This window comes from Acipenser ruthenus, chromosome 23 (genome assembly GCF_902713425.1).
Source record: "Acipenser ruthenus chromosome 23, fAciRut3.2 maternal haplotype, whole genome shotgun sequence".
Taxonomy (NCBI): domain Eukaryota; kingdom Metazoa; phylum Chordata; class Actinopteri; order Acipenseriformes; family Acipenseridae; genus Acipenser; species Acipenser ruthenus.
In genome coordinates this window covers 29,124,035-29,142,147 of record NC_081211.1, presented here as the reverse complement: position 1 = coordinate 29,142,147, position 18,113 = coordinate 29,124,035, and the positions used below count along the sequence as shown (strand labels likewise).

Sequence of the window (18,113 nt, the reverse complement as noted above, 5' to 3'; positions counted from 1 at the left end):
GTCTCCCCCACTGGGGATTGAACCCATGACCCTCCGGTCTGGAGTCCAGAGCCCTAACCACTACACTGCTGCGGTGATGTGATGTGTGAAATCTCAGGTCGTGTCGCTTGTGCTTTGCTACACCACCTCAAATCTCATCAACATTTCGGAGCAAGCTTGTTTGAGCGTCAGGTATCTGGATGCATCGAAAACTGAAGCATACAGTTTAAAGACCCAACAATTTATTCAAACAAATGACAGCATAGCACAGCAGCGTCCCCAGGTTCTTTTCCACACATTTGGAGATATATCTCGTTCATTTGACTTTCAAATGACTCAACCCCCGTGTGTTGCGTTGTGAGAGAGGACCTGCTTGTCTTTTAACAGAGATTACTTCATCTGTCATCTCGCACAAATTATTTTTCTTAGTTTGACAAAACAATTACTAGGTCCTAACCAAAAACAGCTAAAAAATTATTAACATTTTCTTCTGCCTAAAAAAAAGCCTCTTAGAATAAAAAAAGCGTCTTAGTCTACTTCCAAGCATTGTAATTCATCTCTACACCTGACATCTTCTTGTGCACCTTACAGTGCTTAGCTTAAATTGCATTTATCTACCCCAGTGGAACTTACAGTGGCAAGGGCAGTTCATTCTTGTCAAAATTCCTGCTGACCCCTATTAAGATAAATCTGAAAGCTATTGGTACATTATCTCTGTGTTGTCAAAGATCACTCCACCTAATGAACAGCAGGGGCACTATACCACCATTTTACCAACGTAAAGATGAATGTGTCTAATTGTGGGAATGCACAGTAATATAGAGAATACCAAAGGGCTGCCAGATAAGTGATACATGTGTTAAAAGATTGTTCTCTGTGGAACAGGCTGCAGATGTATTCATTCGTCACTCATAGGCTCAATGGTCTGTAACACAGAGCGTTTTGGAAGCAATGTAGTAATTATCCCGTGAGTCACAGTGTAATAAGGGAGATGCTTCAGCTGCTCCTGGCTCCTGCGTTGTCTTGTCTTTCTTATCAGAGGCAGGCGTGTCTCTTCTAATCTCTGAAAGAAGCAGGCGAGCCTCTCACCTTGAACTTTACCCAACGAGAAAACAGGCAGCTTCCAACGGCCTGGAGCCAACTGATCACCTGGAAGTCAAGCAGTGCGCCTGGACTTTGAGATGCAACAACCTCAAATACAATGACACTGCAGTGGGGAGCTATGTTCTCTCATAAAGCATGGGAATCTTAACTTACCAAACTTAACATACTGTATGCATTAACTCTTATACCGTACTGAAACATTTTCATTTGTATTTAATATATTATATTGTGTGGGTTGCTATTAACCTCAAATCATTTATTTTAAATAAAATCTTCTAAAATCTGTTTCAAACTCTTTATATTGTGTGGGTTGCTATTAACCTCAAATCATTTTTTTAAAATAATATCTTCTAAAATCTGTTTCAAACTCTTCACACATTTATATATATATATATATATATATATATATATATATATATATATATATATATATATATATATATACACACACACACACAAAAAGTATTCACTTTTAAGTAAATAGAATACTGTAAACCCGGACACACGTGTTCTGAATTCTGCATTGAGCAAAAAGTAGGGGGTTTGTTTGGTAGCTCCTGCCCTTTACAGCATTGATAGAAAGCTTACGAAGTTTCAGGCAGGAAATCTATAGTACAAGTGCCTGCTACATTCATTGGTTAATCTACAAGCCTATTTCCAGAAAGTCCTTATTAACCTATAAGGTGTGCATATAAACTCACCACCTCCTCCCCAGCCACCACCACCTCACTCCCAGCCTCGTCCTGAGTATACGACTCTCCTCTGCCTCATCATTTCTGTTCACTGGGATGAACACGTCCATAGATTTATTATTTTATTGTTTTCCAGCAGATGGCCCCGGGATGCTCCGAGGGACGAGGCTGTGCTTCAACTGCTTTTATTTTTATTTTTAATTTTATTCACCCATTGCTGTGGTTCAGTGTTTTTGGAAATCTGTAAGATTTTGTATTATGATAAAGGTGGCTATTTAAAGCAAGATTGTCCTGACTGAATTGCTTTTTACTGGATACATTCACAAGGTCGTCCAAGCTACTGAGGTATATAGTATTGCAGTAAATTATATACTGAAAAAAAATAGCAGCAAGTTTACAAGTCTATACAGAAGTGGAACTCTGTCCAGCACTGAACTGGACTTGAACTCTCCCACTGCTTGTTATGCCAATGGAGCATTGAGAATCATTCAAATGCTGGACTGGACATTCTACAGCAATAGCAGTCTTTTAATAAAATGATGTGTATTGAGTATAGAGAACCACTCAATATACTATAATATAGGATCTGTAGCTTGCTTATTTTCTTCAGTTGCGTTTTTTTTTTTGCTAAGCGCTGTAATGTCATCAGACAGCTCTGAGTGCTCACAGTAGAATGCATTTTGTTACGCAGAATGGCATCCTTTTGATTAGAAACATACATGTGTTTTATAGTGGACAGAGCCAATGTGCTCGGTCTGCAGAGGATGAATACGTACAGTACTACAAGATCTGCATCTCCCTGCAGCCAGTGCCTTTGAGTCAAGAAGGGCAAGACAGCCGGTATGCCACACTGATAGTGGGTTCATAAGAGGCATGTGGGGATTCAAAACTGTTTAACATACTGATGGTTTACAAGGAACAGCTTCAGAGGTGACACTCTAGGGGTGTGTTGATACCTGTACCCGTACTCAGTAGAAATGTCAGCACCCCGGATGAGAGGACAATTCACTGCCAAGCGGCTTTTAAAACACTCAATGTGGAAGCTAATTGCCATTGCTTGGTTCTCAATTGTAAGCTGATAAATTGAAATCAACACGTTAATGAAAGGATTTGTCTGATACCTGCCGGTAAATACTTCTTGAAGGCAATCAGGAGTGTGGATATCAGCACACCGCTAGTAATCCTGGTCACATACAGTATCCCTCCAGAACAATTGAAGTTTCTTGCTAACTTGCCACATGGAATCAGTGTACAGTCCTGACTGCCTATGATGGCTTGGGACAGGGGGGTGCGCTTGCTCAGTCCTGACTCTTTAGTGCCCTCTACAGGCTCAATGAAGAAGTAGCAACCACTATTGTTGCATTTATCAGACAACTGAAAACTTGGAAGACAAATGATGCTCTTATGCTTGCTCTGCTGTGTTATTACCCACCACAGATGTGTGGGCTGAAATATAGCAGCTGTCACATGCATCTCTCTCTCATAAAGGCTTCTCAGATAAAAAGCTTCTCGTTCCCAGAAGCTGTGTGGCTCTAAGTGTTGGCAAAGCAGCGTGACCCAGCACTCAGTCAACCTGTAGCAAATGGAGATGTCATTGCTGCAGGAACTGCTGGGAGGGTTCATGGTACTGCATGATATCTCTGGGAATGGAGACACGACATCCAGGAAACTATATCCTTGTGACTTTGAGGCTGCAAATGCAGAGGTGATCTAACCACTCTGAAACTCTGCGTTCCTCCTGCTGCTGCTGTTTAAAGCTCTGTCCTTACTGATTCGAAGGACACCACGCAGCAAGAAAACGCTGCAGATTTTAATTTGATTTTCAGATAAAGTACAAGTTCTTCAGCCCACTGTTTTCATTATTAAAGAAATGACATAGTGTTAAAGCCATGCCAGGGCTGGTTGTGTGGGTCTCACCTGGTCAGTAAGGTTCTTCAAGGATATCAGCCCTATATATTGGTTTTTACCTCCCAGTAGACTGCTTCCTAGTCAATCAGGTGTAACCACTAGACCACACTCATTTCCAAGTCCTCAGTTCTTTAGGCCAAACCCCTTCCCTTACCTCCTGCCACTAGGTCAGGGTGTCCAATCCCGGTCCTGGAAGGCCATTCCACTCCAGATTTTACAGGTAAAATGAGGTCATTAGCTACTTTAGGGTCTGGATGGAGGTTTGATTGGTTCAATAAGAAATTTTAGAACAGGATTGGAACAAAGACCAGGAGTGGGAGGGCCAACTTCAGCCACCCCTAGACTAGACCCACTACCTCCCGTTCCCTGATCCCTAACTGCTGGGCCACACTGCCTCCCAGACCCCTCGGCTCTAAGCTCTAAACAGACATCTTCTTATTTTGTATCCTTATCCAGCAGACCAGCCTACATTCCGCTCCTTGTCCAAGAGGCTGTGTAAACACTAAGTTCCACTGCCTTTACGTCTGCCAGAACCAGCAATCACTAATGACAGATAGATAGAATTAACCAAAGATCAAACCAAACCTTTGTTAGCTGCTGTTGGCAAGGACATGTGTTTTTTGTTTGATAAAATCAGGGACATGGTTATTTTTAAAACTGAGATAATTACAGCTTCTTTTATTTCCATAAAATAACAAAGCCATGCACACCATTTACATAAAACATTCATATTATGTGTCATTTTAAAATGTTAATGCCTTCAACTCGTCTATTGAATAATAAGACTGGACTTTTAAGTTAATGAAGTAATCTTACTGCTTTCTGTGTGCAGGAGTGAGCTGCCACTACCCTTGAGTCTTTAACCGTTAAAGAATGGGAAGCTTTGAGTGGAGAGGATTGATTAACTGAAACAGGACCATACCCCACGTGCTATAATCCATGACACATTGTTCTGGTGCAGAGGACCTTGCTTATGAAACACACATGGTCTAATATTCATGCAATATACACTGATCCAGGACCCTGCAGTCTGCATTACAAGCCTGGGGTGAGTACAGAGTTACAGTAACTCAACACTATTTACACTAGCATCACTAAACTCATGTGGGACCTCACCGTCCTTATTAATGATGTATGAAGCAAAGAGCAGATCAGCAGATTACAGCACGTGCAACAGAATGCTATTGTTCAGTATAGGGTTCGTGCCGAGGAGCTGTTTCATGAGGCTCCACCAACCAGACATGCACTCAAGTCCAGTAACCATGAGTTCAAATCCATGTCATGTTAGTACGCATGTATGTTTGTAAAACCAATGAACTGTAAAACACGTATAGTCTTGTGTCTTGACCATCACTAAGTGGGTTAAATAATTAGTTGAAGAATTAGTAAGAAGGTGGGTTTAGTAATAATCCTCATGAAAGTTTCCCATAGTATAATAAAAAGTATAATAAACCAAAAGTATAATAAAACACAGTGATAGCTTGGTAAATTGTGGCTGAGCATTGTAAAGCACAAGAGGTATGGTAAAGCGTCTGCTAAATAAACAAATAATAATAATAATAATAATAATAATAATAATAATAATAATAATAATAATAATAATAATAATAATAATAATAACCATGGAAAATCATGGTGTACTGTGATAAACTCATTGTATAACAATGGGGAAACTGCCAAATGACTGTGCATGGTTATGTCATTTGTCATTTGCTTGCTGATCTATGTGGCTGTCAGTTTGTTTGCGTCACCAGAGTTCTCACTGCTAGTACTGGCAGATATTGAGAAATCATTTTATCGAGTTTAAAGCTGTTCTTCTGGAACCAAAGCACAATGTGCACATCTTCAAAGAAAACAAATCTATTAACGAAGCAAAGCTAAAAAGAAATAATTCAGAAGGTTCATGTAAGAGCCGCATTATTGGTTCTTATTTTCCAGAGAACAGGCTTTCAGAATGTCTTGAATAAAATACAAATGACCTTGAAGGCTTTTTCTCTTACAAATATGTTTTTTTAAACCTGTGAGACGTGGTTTTTCTACAATGCAATGTAATTATCCTCTTCACTTCGTCGCTGATACATGTGACTCAAGCAACATGAAGCCTATTGCAGACCTGCCTGGTCTAATGGTAACAGTAAAATACACAAAGAGAAAAAACAGAGTTTGGTATTATCTCGAGGTCGTTTTTTAATGATGTAAACCTTGACATGTCTCGATACCCCATGGACTAGATTCTCAAAGCTGATTTTTTTTTCTTTTTTAAATCATCTTAGTATATTTTTATTTCAGAAAGGAAACACTACATTTATCAAACCAGAATTAAAAATCTCCTCGGTTTTATTTTTGGAATTGTAATTTTTTTTTTTTTCTTCAGAATTGTACTTGGTGTTTGTTTCCTTTGTGCTGATGTCATTTTGGAGAGAATAGTTTTGAGAATGTACAATGTTTCAGTATCAGAGCACTAGCTGACTAGCAGATAACCCTTACTGGGACGGGGTGAGGCCCTTCACTTGTGAACAGGGTTTATTGGCTCATGTCTGTCATATAAACAGCTCATTTATTTTGTACCAATACTTGCTTCCATTCCCTCCTACACTGTACATTATTAATGCACATCTATAATCATTATTTGGTAACACTGTATATTAAGATGTTGCTTATGAATGTGTTATAAATATGTTATAAATGTATAATAGAAGCTTGATACCTAAGTTATAGAGTGTTAATAACACATTATAGATGGTTTATAACCATGCAGTAGCCATAGACATAATTACAGTTTTATAAAGGGAACAGTTTTTCGCCATCTAGTCTACTTTAGGGTGTTAACCATGCAATAGCCATAGAAGGTATTACATTTTTATAAAGGGGACAGTTTTTAGACACCTGTTCTACTTTGGGGTGTTTAATCGTAATTCCGTCTATGGCTATTGCATAGTTATAAACCATCTATAATGCTTTATTAGCACTCTATAACATAGTTATATTTAATATTTTTGTAACTTTTCTAAAAATTGAAGGCATTGTAAAGTATAGTAAAGCATAACCATCAGCATGGAAAAGCATGCTACCTAAAAGAACCAGCCCCTGGGGAATCACAGGGGAGAATGTTTCTAAGGCACCAGTACTTCATAGTCTCCAACTTTTATTATCACAATTGTTGGACACACTAGTGGAAAAGCGATATACAGAATGCAGAAGGAGTTGAGTCATTTGGGAATAATAAACATTATTTCCGGGATCCTCATAAATACAATATGTGATTAGTTCTGCAGTTATTATCTTAAGGAACTTCAGGGACCAGTCAAAATGATCTGTACTGTGGAGTCTTCCGTTTTCTCCCAGCAGAAATGCAATACATCAAGACTAAAGAATGCAGTATCAGTTCAGCAAAGGATTTTTACAGTAAACGAAGGCCCCTATAAATTACATTTTAACTACTGTTTAATGTTAAATACTGTTTAATGTTAAATGGGACATTTGGTATGGGGTGAATGTTCAAGATTTTGGTTTTACACAATAGAGATTTTTAACTGGTTCTTGTACTCGGCTTTGTGCTAACATCAAAACTACTCTAGTCGGCCAAATCTATTTGCAGGGTGCAGCTCCGACCTGTTCCTTATAGCAGCTCCCAGCATGCTGTTTTTGCTATCATATTCAGCTTCATCCTTACCAAACAATCTAGCCAATGTCAACACCTCTGTTTTATTTCAACTGGGAAGACTTGAATATTTAACTTTGTAGAGCCCTTGTCATTTTATTGTGCCAGTGGCAAACCTCAACAACTTTATATTGCTAAAAATATGTACTATATTAAACCTGCAGTCATATTTACGTTTCTACTTATATTGACGGCACGGTACATCCCCCTAATGTACCTTGCTGAATTCTCCTTTTTGTGTTAGCCCCTGCCTTGCGCTTCAACATAAATCCTTTTGAAACAACAAAGCAGACAACTTAACATTACATTCTCACAAAACAGATAAGGTCTGTAAGGAGGCATAAATGTTTATAAAAAGCTTGTTTAAGATGTTGTTAAAATTTACTGTGCTGGTCAGATCCCAGCAAGGCATTGTAAAAGGAGTCAGGAGTCTTTTTATGTCGAGCACTTGTGTTTATTTTAATTATCTTTACTGAACGCCCCCCCCCCCCCCCCCCTTGGGCTAGCCGTTCTTTGCATTGCGTTTGTATTTCAGGAACAGGACTGAGGACAAACTGTGCTTTATAACAAACTGGGAGACATTAGGAGACTGTTTCTCATTGGGTTGTAATTATCAGAGCACTTGAAATCAGATACCAGATTATTTATCTTGTTTAGTGTGGTTATACCATTTCTCTGGAGGCTGCCTTTCACATTAGCCAACATTGTTTATAGCTGGTCAGTTATTTAAAATAAAAATAAAACAAATCTGAAAATGGTGGCTTGCTTGTGACCAGCAATCACTGGAATCAGTTGAAAAGCTGGTGCTGTCCCTGCTTTACGCTAACCCTTAATAGCACTATAGCAGGGGTTCACCCGTATACAAGTTCCCTATAGTAAAAGCATAGCATGGTTAAATACAGGTAAGCACTGTGAAGCCTGGAGAGGCAGGGTAAAGCATTTAAATAAAACTTGCCGAACCATGGTAAACTGTGGTAAATGCATTGTGTAACAATGTGAAAATGCAAGGGAAAACTGCAAAACAGCTGTGCAAAGTTCCTTAGGTTACCCTTATATATATATAAATAAGGTAACAATTATATTGATTATAAGATGTTCTTCCACAAGTCGATGTTCCTCAAGCATAGCCACGAGGTGGTTTTGTGATTTTATTAGAATAAATAGTTAGTCAGCAGGTTGCTCTATAAAAAGAGCTTGAACTTTTCAGTGTATATACTTTTTTTTTTTTTTAGTGCCCAGATTAAATCACTGGCTGTCAAAAGGAATGCATTTGTTTTGACTCGTTGAAGCATCGTGAAACCTGCTAGCTGTGCAACGAGTTTCCGAGGCTGTGCCACTTAATGGGATGACTCACAAACTGCTCTTCCAGTCTGCTGCATTGTGCACTCTGCCTGACTGCATGGGCGCAGGAAAGCAATGCTGAGTGCGTGCATGTTGCACGTCATTCAGTTATTACAATTCTCCAATATGGACGGAGGGGGCACATGTAGAACACAGAATCAGAAAGGCTTTCAGGACTACAGTAATGTACACATCGTTCATGCAAGTTAGGCACAAGACTCTATTTTTGGTCCTTTTTGTAGAATTGTGCTGATAGAATGCATGCATTGTTTATCTGCACCCACTATCCACTCAGTCAGATGCATTTTAATGCAGGAGATTAAAACCAACAATACATTAAAACTGCAGGTTCAATGAAGATGCGCTGCTGTTTTAGTAAAATCTGCTGTTTTTATTATAATGTATTTTTATTTCTCATTAGTTCAATATTAGTTCCATATTAGGACTCCCTGCACTCTCTAGCAGCATTCCTCCTACAATATAAAGTATTGCACTTCATTTATCTGAAGGTCGTTTCCACTTATAAAGCTGAGGTTTCCCTTTACTGTACAGAATCCATCTTTCACTTTACATCACTGACAGGACAAGAGCAGCTTGGAAATTCAAACTGACTGCAGAGTGAATTATTACTGAACCCTGGCTCAATGTTCAATTTGATTTCCTTTTCAGTCTTCCCTATGGGTTGTTCTTGGCTTTATTCGGTGCCAGGCAAAAGTGGAAATTAACTGAAGATAGGACAAAAACGTGCAGTTATTAATATAAACTGTGTTTGTCATTGTTCATCATTGCCACTTCACAGAGCTGATAACTGTGTGATGAACACGGCTAGCAAACACGTCTGTCAATTATGAGGATGCGCGTTCCACCACGGCCAGTACTGTATATGCAGGCCCCACTTGCAGAAGATTTCAACTTATCATTGCAAACAGTACTTACTCTCTAAGGTCAGGGTTGCAAATCACTTAAACATTCTGAAAACTAAATAAAAAGTAAGGACTCGCTTTGTTTTGATTCCAGAGCTCTCCTGCCAGGGAATTCATTAGAGCTTGCTAGAAACTGCCGTAGCATTTACGAAGGCTGTCCATTTACTTGCAAGGCTATTCATTTTTTTTGTTTTAACACTTTTTTTCCATGTTTATTTATCAAATTGTTTTGATTTCAATTCTCTCTTCCATACCTGTGAATTACACAGACTGGAAAGTCTGAACCTGAACATTTCTATAGTTAAGCTTTTATAATGAGTGTAAATGAAGCTTGCAGAGTTGCATATTGTACCGACTAAAATGTATGAAAAACAACTACAGCAACAAAACAAATAGCATTATTCCTTCAGGTTCTTGGCAGTGATAGTAATCTTAAATACTGGCATATATTCAAATTTACTATAATAATAAATAAAGCTGTCAAGTGCTAAATGACAAGCGAAGGTCGATTTACTACAGGCTACCTTCACTCCCTGTGTCTCAAGCACTGCTTGGCATTTGCAAGCTAGTGCTTAAAAGTTTGTAACATCAAACTATTTATACTTTGTTTGACAGTGGAGCCATAATGCAGTTTCTCTCCAGGCTAATGTTTGCCTGTCTCTTGTCTGTCTCTTTTCTTTCCATCCCCAGCCATTATGTTTGCCATTCAGTATGAAAGCTACAAAATGCACCACTAAATATATATATCTAGACGTGGCTAAAAGGTGGCTTGCTGAGATCCCCATTGGAGATGGCCCTGGTGTCATTGTATTGTAGGATTCCCCATGGTGTTGCTTTTAAGTGCTTTAATAACAATGCATCTGCATGCAAAGTACCACGTGATATCTTACTGGCTTATCCATTTAGTTTAAAGAAGGACACGCTGTTTCAGTTTATGACACACTGAATGCTTATGGTGTTCATATTAGCCACCAGCCTGTGTCTGCTCATATCAGCGCTGTCTCTGTTCATGTTGAATTCAAACTAAATGTGTGGATCAATGCAAAATGATGACAGGAGGCACGGCTTCTTCTTTAGGATAATGTAAGCAACTGAACCCAGATTAGAGGGCATCGCAGTCTGGTAGTGGACTGAATCAGGAAGGAAAGAGGCTGACAGAGACAAGGGCAAGAAGACAATGCCTGATAACATCTGATAATCAGGGTTTTATTGTGATTGGAAACTAGGAACCATTGCACTGTTCTGACTGTCTTTTTTTTTCATGCTAGACGTCCTATCTCAATGTTCCGCTGTCATCTGCCATGTGTATGGTGCTGTGGAATGGAGCTTTCTGATTGGTGGATGAGCTGCAACATTAGTTTATGTTCACTTAATCTGAGTTCAAATGGAAGATACTAAGCAGCTACTATATGACTGCAACACTTCCTATTCTAACACCACTGTGTACAGTGACCAAGGTCAAGAGCAAGGACTTATGCTGACCAAGAAGAGAACGGTGCAGGAGCTGAATGTGGACTAGTGTTACATTGCATTGTCCAGCAGACCCTGTTAAAACGTCTTCTCTTAAACTCTTTTCATTCACAGAAATATTAAGGGGCTGCCAAACGTTCTGCTCAGTTAACATGCTGTAAGCCATTGCGAAATGTGTTACTGGGGATCCTGACCAGATCACCTTTCACAGACTGGGGTTCAGGCGTCATTACAGACTTTTCAATAAACCCAACTTGTTTTAATAACACGTCGTCGCATTCATATGCTGAGGACGCAACATCCAGCATGCTAACACACACTTAATCAGGTGGGAATGGTCTATTCACTATGATCAGTTCTGTTTTGGAACAAATACAGATTCAAACACGGCACAGAATGTACGGCCAATTACTATAAACGGGTCACATCAAATGAAACAGCACACTGAGCAGTCATGAGGATCGATCCGGTTACACGAATCCAGCGGCAGGAAACAAAATGCTTTGCTTTACTTTGAGACTCTGTGTAGTCAACGATCTCTAAGTTTTGTAGCCTTGAAATCTTCCTTGGGCCTTCGTTTCACAATGACAATGGTAATGAATATCGGCAGCTATGCTCCAGCAAGCATACCAAACTGTGCAGCTCATTGTAAGAAAACAACGACTATAAATCATGGTGTGACAAAAATCCGAACACCTCACTACAGCAGAACAAAAACACAGTAGCACGTTATGAACTATCCACTAACAGCGGATAAATGACAACGTGAATAATGGCTCCTCTTAGTTTCTACTGAATGATGGTCCTGGAAATAGTTTATCACACCTGTTATAGAAAGATAGATAAATAGATATGCTTAAATATGGTATATGGTGCCATGTTTATAGTGAATTTAATGCACAGTATATCGCAGTGATGACACAATCGTGCTTAAACAATCACAGAATGAAAGGGTCAGGGAGGAGCACTGCCCGGGCTGCTTCAGGAACTAGATGCGTTCATTCCATCCGAAAAGAAAATATACAGGCGTGGAGAATTGATCTGAATGGAATATAGCCTGTAACGTGATCTGAATGGAATATAGCCTGTCACGTGATCTGAATGGAATATAGCCAGTTCAGTGTTGGCACTCTGGTTCTCTAGTTCAAATTCAAAGCCAAGCAAAGACAGATTTAGACGTAAATGATAATGACTCAGCATTGAAGCAAAGTAACCCAGAACCATAAAATAGTATAAGGGGGAACAAAAGCAACTCCAATGACATGCAAAGCTGCGTACTGGGTTAGGGAGAAGGTCCTGAGAACCTGTGCAGATTTTCTGTGGCATGTCCCTAAAGGCAACGACGGTCATGGTAAATGCAAGTGAAAGGGAAGCAGTGGGTTTAGTGTGGTCTCTGTTGGAACAGCTCTGAGGCCATTTCATTTTATTTTTGAAGAAAATGAAGGCTGGTTGTTACTAGGAGTGTGCTGACACTCGTACTCATACTCCTAATTAGCTTCAAGAAGTAATTAATCAGCAGGTATTAAATAAATCCATTTATTAACATGTGGCTTTCAAAACAAGAAAAGCTGTCCTCTCCTCACCGTTACAACTGAGTATCAATCAATGGCCATTAACTTCTGCACTGAGTGTTTTAAAAGCCGCCTGGAAGCCCCTCTTCCTCTTGCCGTGCTGCAGTACCGATGCCATAAACCTACAAGGAATGGTTTGATTGGTACACGGTTGTAAACATGAGGGAAGGACAGCTTTTCTTATTTTAAAAATCAACACATTAATGAATGGATTTATTCATTACCTGCCGATTGAAATACTTCTTAAAGGCAATTAGGAGGACGAGTTGTTCCCATCGAGAGTCTGGTTTGCATACACGTGAATCGCAGAATTGAGTGAAGTGAGGCACAGAAATGCATCTGGCTTTACTCAGAACACCTGGTGACGGCAGAGGCAATGTTGCTCTTTTATAAAGGAAGCAAAAATCAATAAAACAGGGTCGCCTAAGAGGAGTGAAACAGGCTCCTGTCTTCTCATCCCAGCAGCTCTACTGCCATGAAATGCTGTTGCAGACGATGCGTGAAATGCTCATGACAGGGAGCGATTAGCAAAGCAAATGATGTACTCATGTTTGAAGTAATCTGACAATTATTTAATAATCTGACAGTGTAACTGTGCTGCCGGTAGTTAACAGACTGTGTAACAGATAAGCAACATGCTTAACCTGCTGTTTGATCATAGCAATCAATGCTGCATCTTGTTAGAGAAAATCATTGGGTGATGTTACAAGGCTACAAGGCAGAGTTTAAATTTTTAAATGTTTAAATTCCAATGCAATGGGGTTGGTAAGATAGGGTAAACACTGGCTCCTAGCTGGCACATTTTCATTGATTTCAAGAGAACCAGCGCTACGCTCTGTAGACTCCTGCTGATGTTATGAGAGTTAGTGTGTATTTAGATGCAGGGTGTCAACTGTAAATGGCAAAGCTCCCAGCAATTAACCCCTCCATCTACAGAGGCATGCTTTAGCACATGGTCATTTTGCCAGCTAAAATGTATTTTTAAAAAAGTGTTCTGGCCCCCTGTGCACTTACTATTGCCTCAAATGAATTGACCATAGAACAGTGCCACCCTGGCAGCACGTGTAATGTGTGATGCACTGCTGTTCTGTCCCATGTCTGTGAGAAAGCTCTATAGCCATGAATGCAGACGAGCCCGGCTCTTTTGCATAGCGGTTAAGACTCTCGCTTGCAGTGTGCGAGGTTACCGGTTCCTGCCCAGCTTCTGCCCTGTTACACAGGTACCCTGAATACACTCTCTGATTCCTTCATGTTGCTTTCACTGTGCTTTACAATGCTTGCCTATGCTTTACCATGCTTTCACTGTGCTTTACAATGCTTGCCTATGCTTTACCATGCTTTCACTGTGCTTTACAATGCTTGCCTATGCTTTATGACACTGCTGAGCTTTGACTATGGGAATCTTTTTTAAGGGCCCTGTGGACTGGCCAAGAAGGCTGGTCTAGTGGGGAGAGCCCAGGTTCACACATGCTGCATGCATTTTAAAGTTTTTCACACTATGAGCGAATGTTTTTTTGCATCACAATGTTTGTTTTTTTATGACTTGAACTTCCCTCTGTGCCAGCCTTAATGCAGTTGCCATGGTATATTACACAAGCGCAATATTATGCAGTCGCTCGTGTTTCACGGTACTTTATAATACAGTCACTCAGCGCTCTCTCTCTCTCTCTCTGTGCACGGGTGTGGGTTGGGGCTTCAGCGGACGACTGGAAGCGCTGCAGAAGGAAATCACTAAAGCTTGTGGTAAACATCCACCTGCTGTCTAAACATTCCCTTTTTTATTTATGTTGTCTGGAAGGGCCTACATGCCTGGGAATAAACATTCCATGGGATTTATACAGTAAATCCATAACAGCATTTTAAAAAGGCACTTTGAGAGAAGACAATACTGTGTAGTAACTTACCGGTATGCTTTCTTCTGTCATGATATACTGCACCAGAACAGTACAGTTTCTCAAAGACGCAAAGAAAATATGATGTTTGATATCATATTTGGTAGTTTTGTAGTTTCCTGCAAGCACAGTGCAAACTAGACAGGGGTCAGGCAGTAATTCTGGTGTTTTACAAACCCCCACTCGTAGTTAAAATGCTCATTATAACACATCAGTCAAATGATGTGTTGGCAGCACAGCTTGATGGTAATACATTGTGAGGGTGACTGTTTGGTTTTGGAGGGGAACGCAGTCCAGTACGGGAAAGCATTTGTCAGCCCTGCAGGTGATGGATCTTTTATACTCTTGTATGCACAGCAGGAGCCAAACCCTGGTGTGACCCCATGCACACGTTACAATGTGGAATATCAAGTGCAGCGTCTGGGCCACGGTGTAATCTTTTAAAAGAGTCTCTGTCTAAGCTGCAGGAGGAGTGGGAGTGAGGCTTCGCAGAGACAGGAATAGATGGCTCTTTTCCACAGCTGTGATGAGGTCCTGCAGAAATTTAAACCTGATTGTCTACTGTAAGTGTTTACTTGTCAATGAGAGCTAGGATTCAGAATGCTGCTAAATGAATGAGATGGCGGAGAAAATAATAATAATAATTACAAGCAAAAAGGGGGCTTTCTGCTGAACTTCAGGTAAACTTTATTTATTTTTAATAATGCTATTAAGTAACGCCATGTTAAAATACTTTCACAATGAGAACGTTTCTAAAACGTCCACCTACTGTCTGTGTTGATTTTACCAGACCTACCTTCTAAATTATACAAGAGTTCATTTTTTGGAATCTTCAACGGGATAGGCACACAAACTGAAGCACAACTGCAAGGGCAATTGTTGAACTCGACAGGTGTTTTTTTTATTCAGTGAAGCCCAGTAAGGAAACTTATAATGCTCACCTTGACCAGACAAGGAGGCTCTTAAGAGAATAGTTTTTTTTTTTTTTTTTTGCTGGGGCGCCACAAGCATTACGCACAATTATCGGGCTAAGCTACTCTTTATTGTTCTGGTGTATTCATATTTCCATCGATAAACCCTTTCTCTGTCTTCATTGTGGAGCAGTGTTTTCTAGGCAGACAGGCAGCCTTCACGGATAGATATTGATTTCAGTTTTTTTTATATGGCATCTGTGATTTGTTGCTTCTGCTGAAGCTCAGTGCCAGAACCCCGAGCTCATCGGAATGCAGAGTTACAATGACTCTCCATGACAGCTCGGCTGCTCCCAGTACACTGTGTTGGTGCTCCAGTAACACAGTGGTTTTGTACTAAGGGGCAATGGTAGCACAAGGACTCCTGCAATGAGATGAGCCATGGTATATATGCTCGATGGTAACATTTTAATATTTTGGCATACCAATGTAATCTGCAAGATTCTCGGAAATCAAATAGTTTAAAAACTCATTTTAAATGTTCTTTTTAGGAAAGAATCATCATCGTGACAGACACAAGTGAAATAATAATAGTGGTGTGGTTAAAAAGGAGTGTTTGTGTATTTTATTGTAGGTCTGTGATGGCATGGTAACTATTTGGGTTTGTTATTTATCAAGATATCTATAACATTGTTGAGGGTTATATTATATATCTATATACATATAATTAAATCCTCAAGACTTTATACTGATTTCCAAGGTGTCCTTTATAGATGCAGTCCAAAGTAGCTGATAATATGATAAGTGATTTGTTTGTCATGGCTTAACTTTGCTCTCTTGCCTACATTAAATCCCAGCACGAATATTTGCTTAATGTTAGAATGCCAAACTGACAGTGTGTGCGTGTGTGTTTGTGTCTGTGCGTGTGCGTGTGTGTCTCTGTGTCTGTGCGTGTGTGTGTGTGTGCGTGTGTCTGTGTGTGTTTGCATTTCTGTCTGTGTCTGTGCGTGTGTGTGTGTGTGCGTGTGTCTGTGTGTGTTTGCATTTCTGTCTGTGTCTGTGAGTGTCTGTGTGCGTGCATGCGTTTGTGTGTGTGTGGGGCGGATTGGAGACGCGGGTATGGGCTGAAGATATATTCATTCTGAAAGAACAATTCTAATGTTGGTGACAAAAGCAACGATGCAATTTTATTATTATTATTGATTTATTAGCAGACGCCCTTAGCCAGGGAGACTTACAATTGTTACAACATATCACATTATTTTTACATACAATTATATATTTTTTTTTACACATTATTTTTACATACAATTACCCATTTATACAGTTGGATTTGTACTGGAGCAATCTAGGTAAAGTACCTTGCTCAAGGGTACAGCAGCAGTGTCCCCCATCTAGGATTAAACCCATGACCCTCCGGTCAAGAGTCCGGAGCCCTAACCACTACTCCACACTGCTGCCCTATATTGGTGCATAATAACATGATAACTGAGCATGGGCTTTGTTTAGTGTTGCCTAGCTGCCAACCGGTGTTATAGAAGCTAAACAACAAAACAGCTTAGTGGCATAAAGTCCACGGCATTAACGAACCCGCACTAAAAACACGGGGTACTGTGTATGTATTGCACTACATTACTCTATAGAATTCACAAAAACACTCGAACGTGTCCTATACTGTACAACAGTATTTACTACAGACCCGTACACTACTATTGGGAACTATAATGTATTTTGAACGGTACTACAGTCGTTTCGTTTTGTTTTATGGGAGAACTGCAATGTAAGTAATGAAGCGCGTTGTAATAACTCTGAAACACAACACAATGCAATACTGGGTTACTCGCTCAGCTTAGACAACCTAAAGCAGCAGCAGCAGCACCAGCACCAGCACCAGCAGCAGCTCGGCTAAGTGAATGGGCACGGCGGGGGAGCTGCTCTTTCGCAGGCGGTGCTCCAGGGTTCAGAGTCAGGCTGTAGTCATTGGATAAGGAGGCGCTGTGATTGGGAAGGCGGCGCTCCCGAAGCTCCTCTCCGAAGCTGTCCGCCCGCGTACTCCTGACTCCAAGCACACACAGACCCCTGCCCAGTGCATACAGAAGCTGTGCTATGGCATGTGTGCGCACTGAGAGGTAACAGTGTACCTCTCCAGCTGCGTGTGGCACTCCTGAGAAAGCGTCCCTTTCCTACCTGCTGCTCTATCTAATACAGGACAATGGGATACTTTGTAAGCTTCCTGAGGGATCCTTGATCTGAAGTCACTTTTCTTTCCTTTATTTTGATTTTTTTTCTCATTTTTTTAAAGAAAAGAAGAAAAAAAGATGTGATTTTTTTTTTTGTAAGGACTTGAGGACAATAACATGGTATTGGGATCTGGGGTCTTCACATTGCGATGGTAAGAAGTATTTCTTTCTCTCCTGAATCTGCCTGTGGTTTGCTAGTATTAGCAGTAACAGCAGTAACGTATTCTCACCTGTCAGTACCTTGTGTTGTTCTCCTTCTTGTTTTAATTATGGGATGGGCAAACATGTTGCTATGCTTTTAGAACTACAGAATAAGATTTATTTTCACAGCAAAGCCTATTTTGAATGAGCTATATACAGTATTTGTATAAAATTAACCCACCAATCCTGTTCATAGTCCAGATTTTACCTACCAAAAAAA

General features: G+C 40.1%; 1 protein-coding gene across 2 annotated transcripts in view; it reads left to right on the top strand.

The window, feature by feature from the left end:
- Positions 1 to 17,368: 17,368 nt before the first annotated feature.
- The window catches only part of LOC117413069 (5-hydroxytryptamine receptor 4-like), a 62,035-nt gene continuing 61,290 nt past the window's right edge, over positions 17,369 to 18,113 (top strand). For both annotated transcript variants that reach the window (XM_034021805.3, XM_058997182.1), the window contains exon 1: positions 17,369 to 17,844. The gene's annotated coding sequence lies outside the window, so the exon portion shown is untranslated. The remainder of the gene's footprint in view (positions 17,845 to 18,113) is intronic.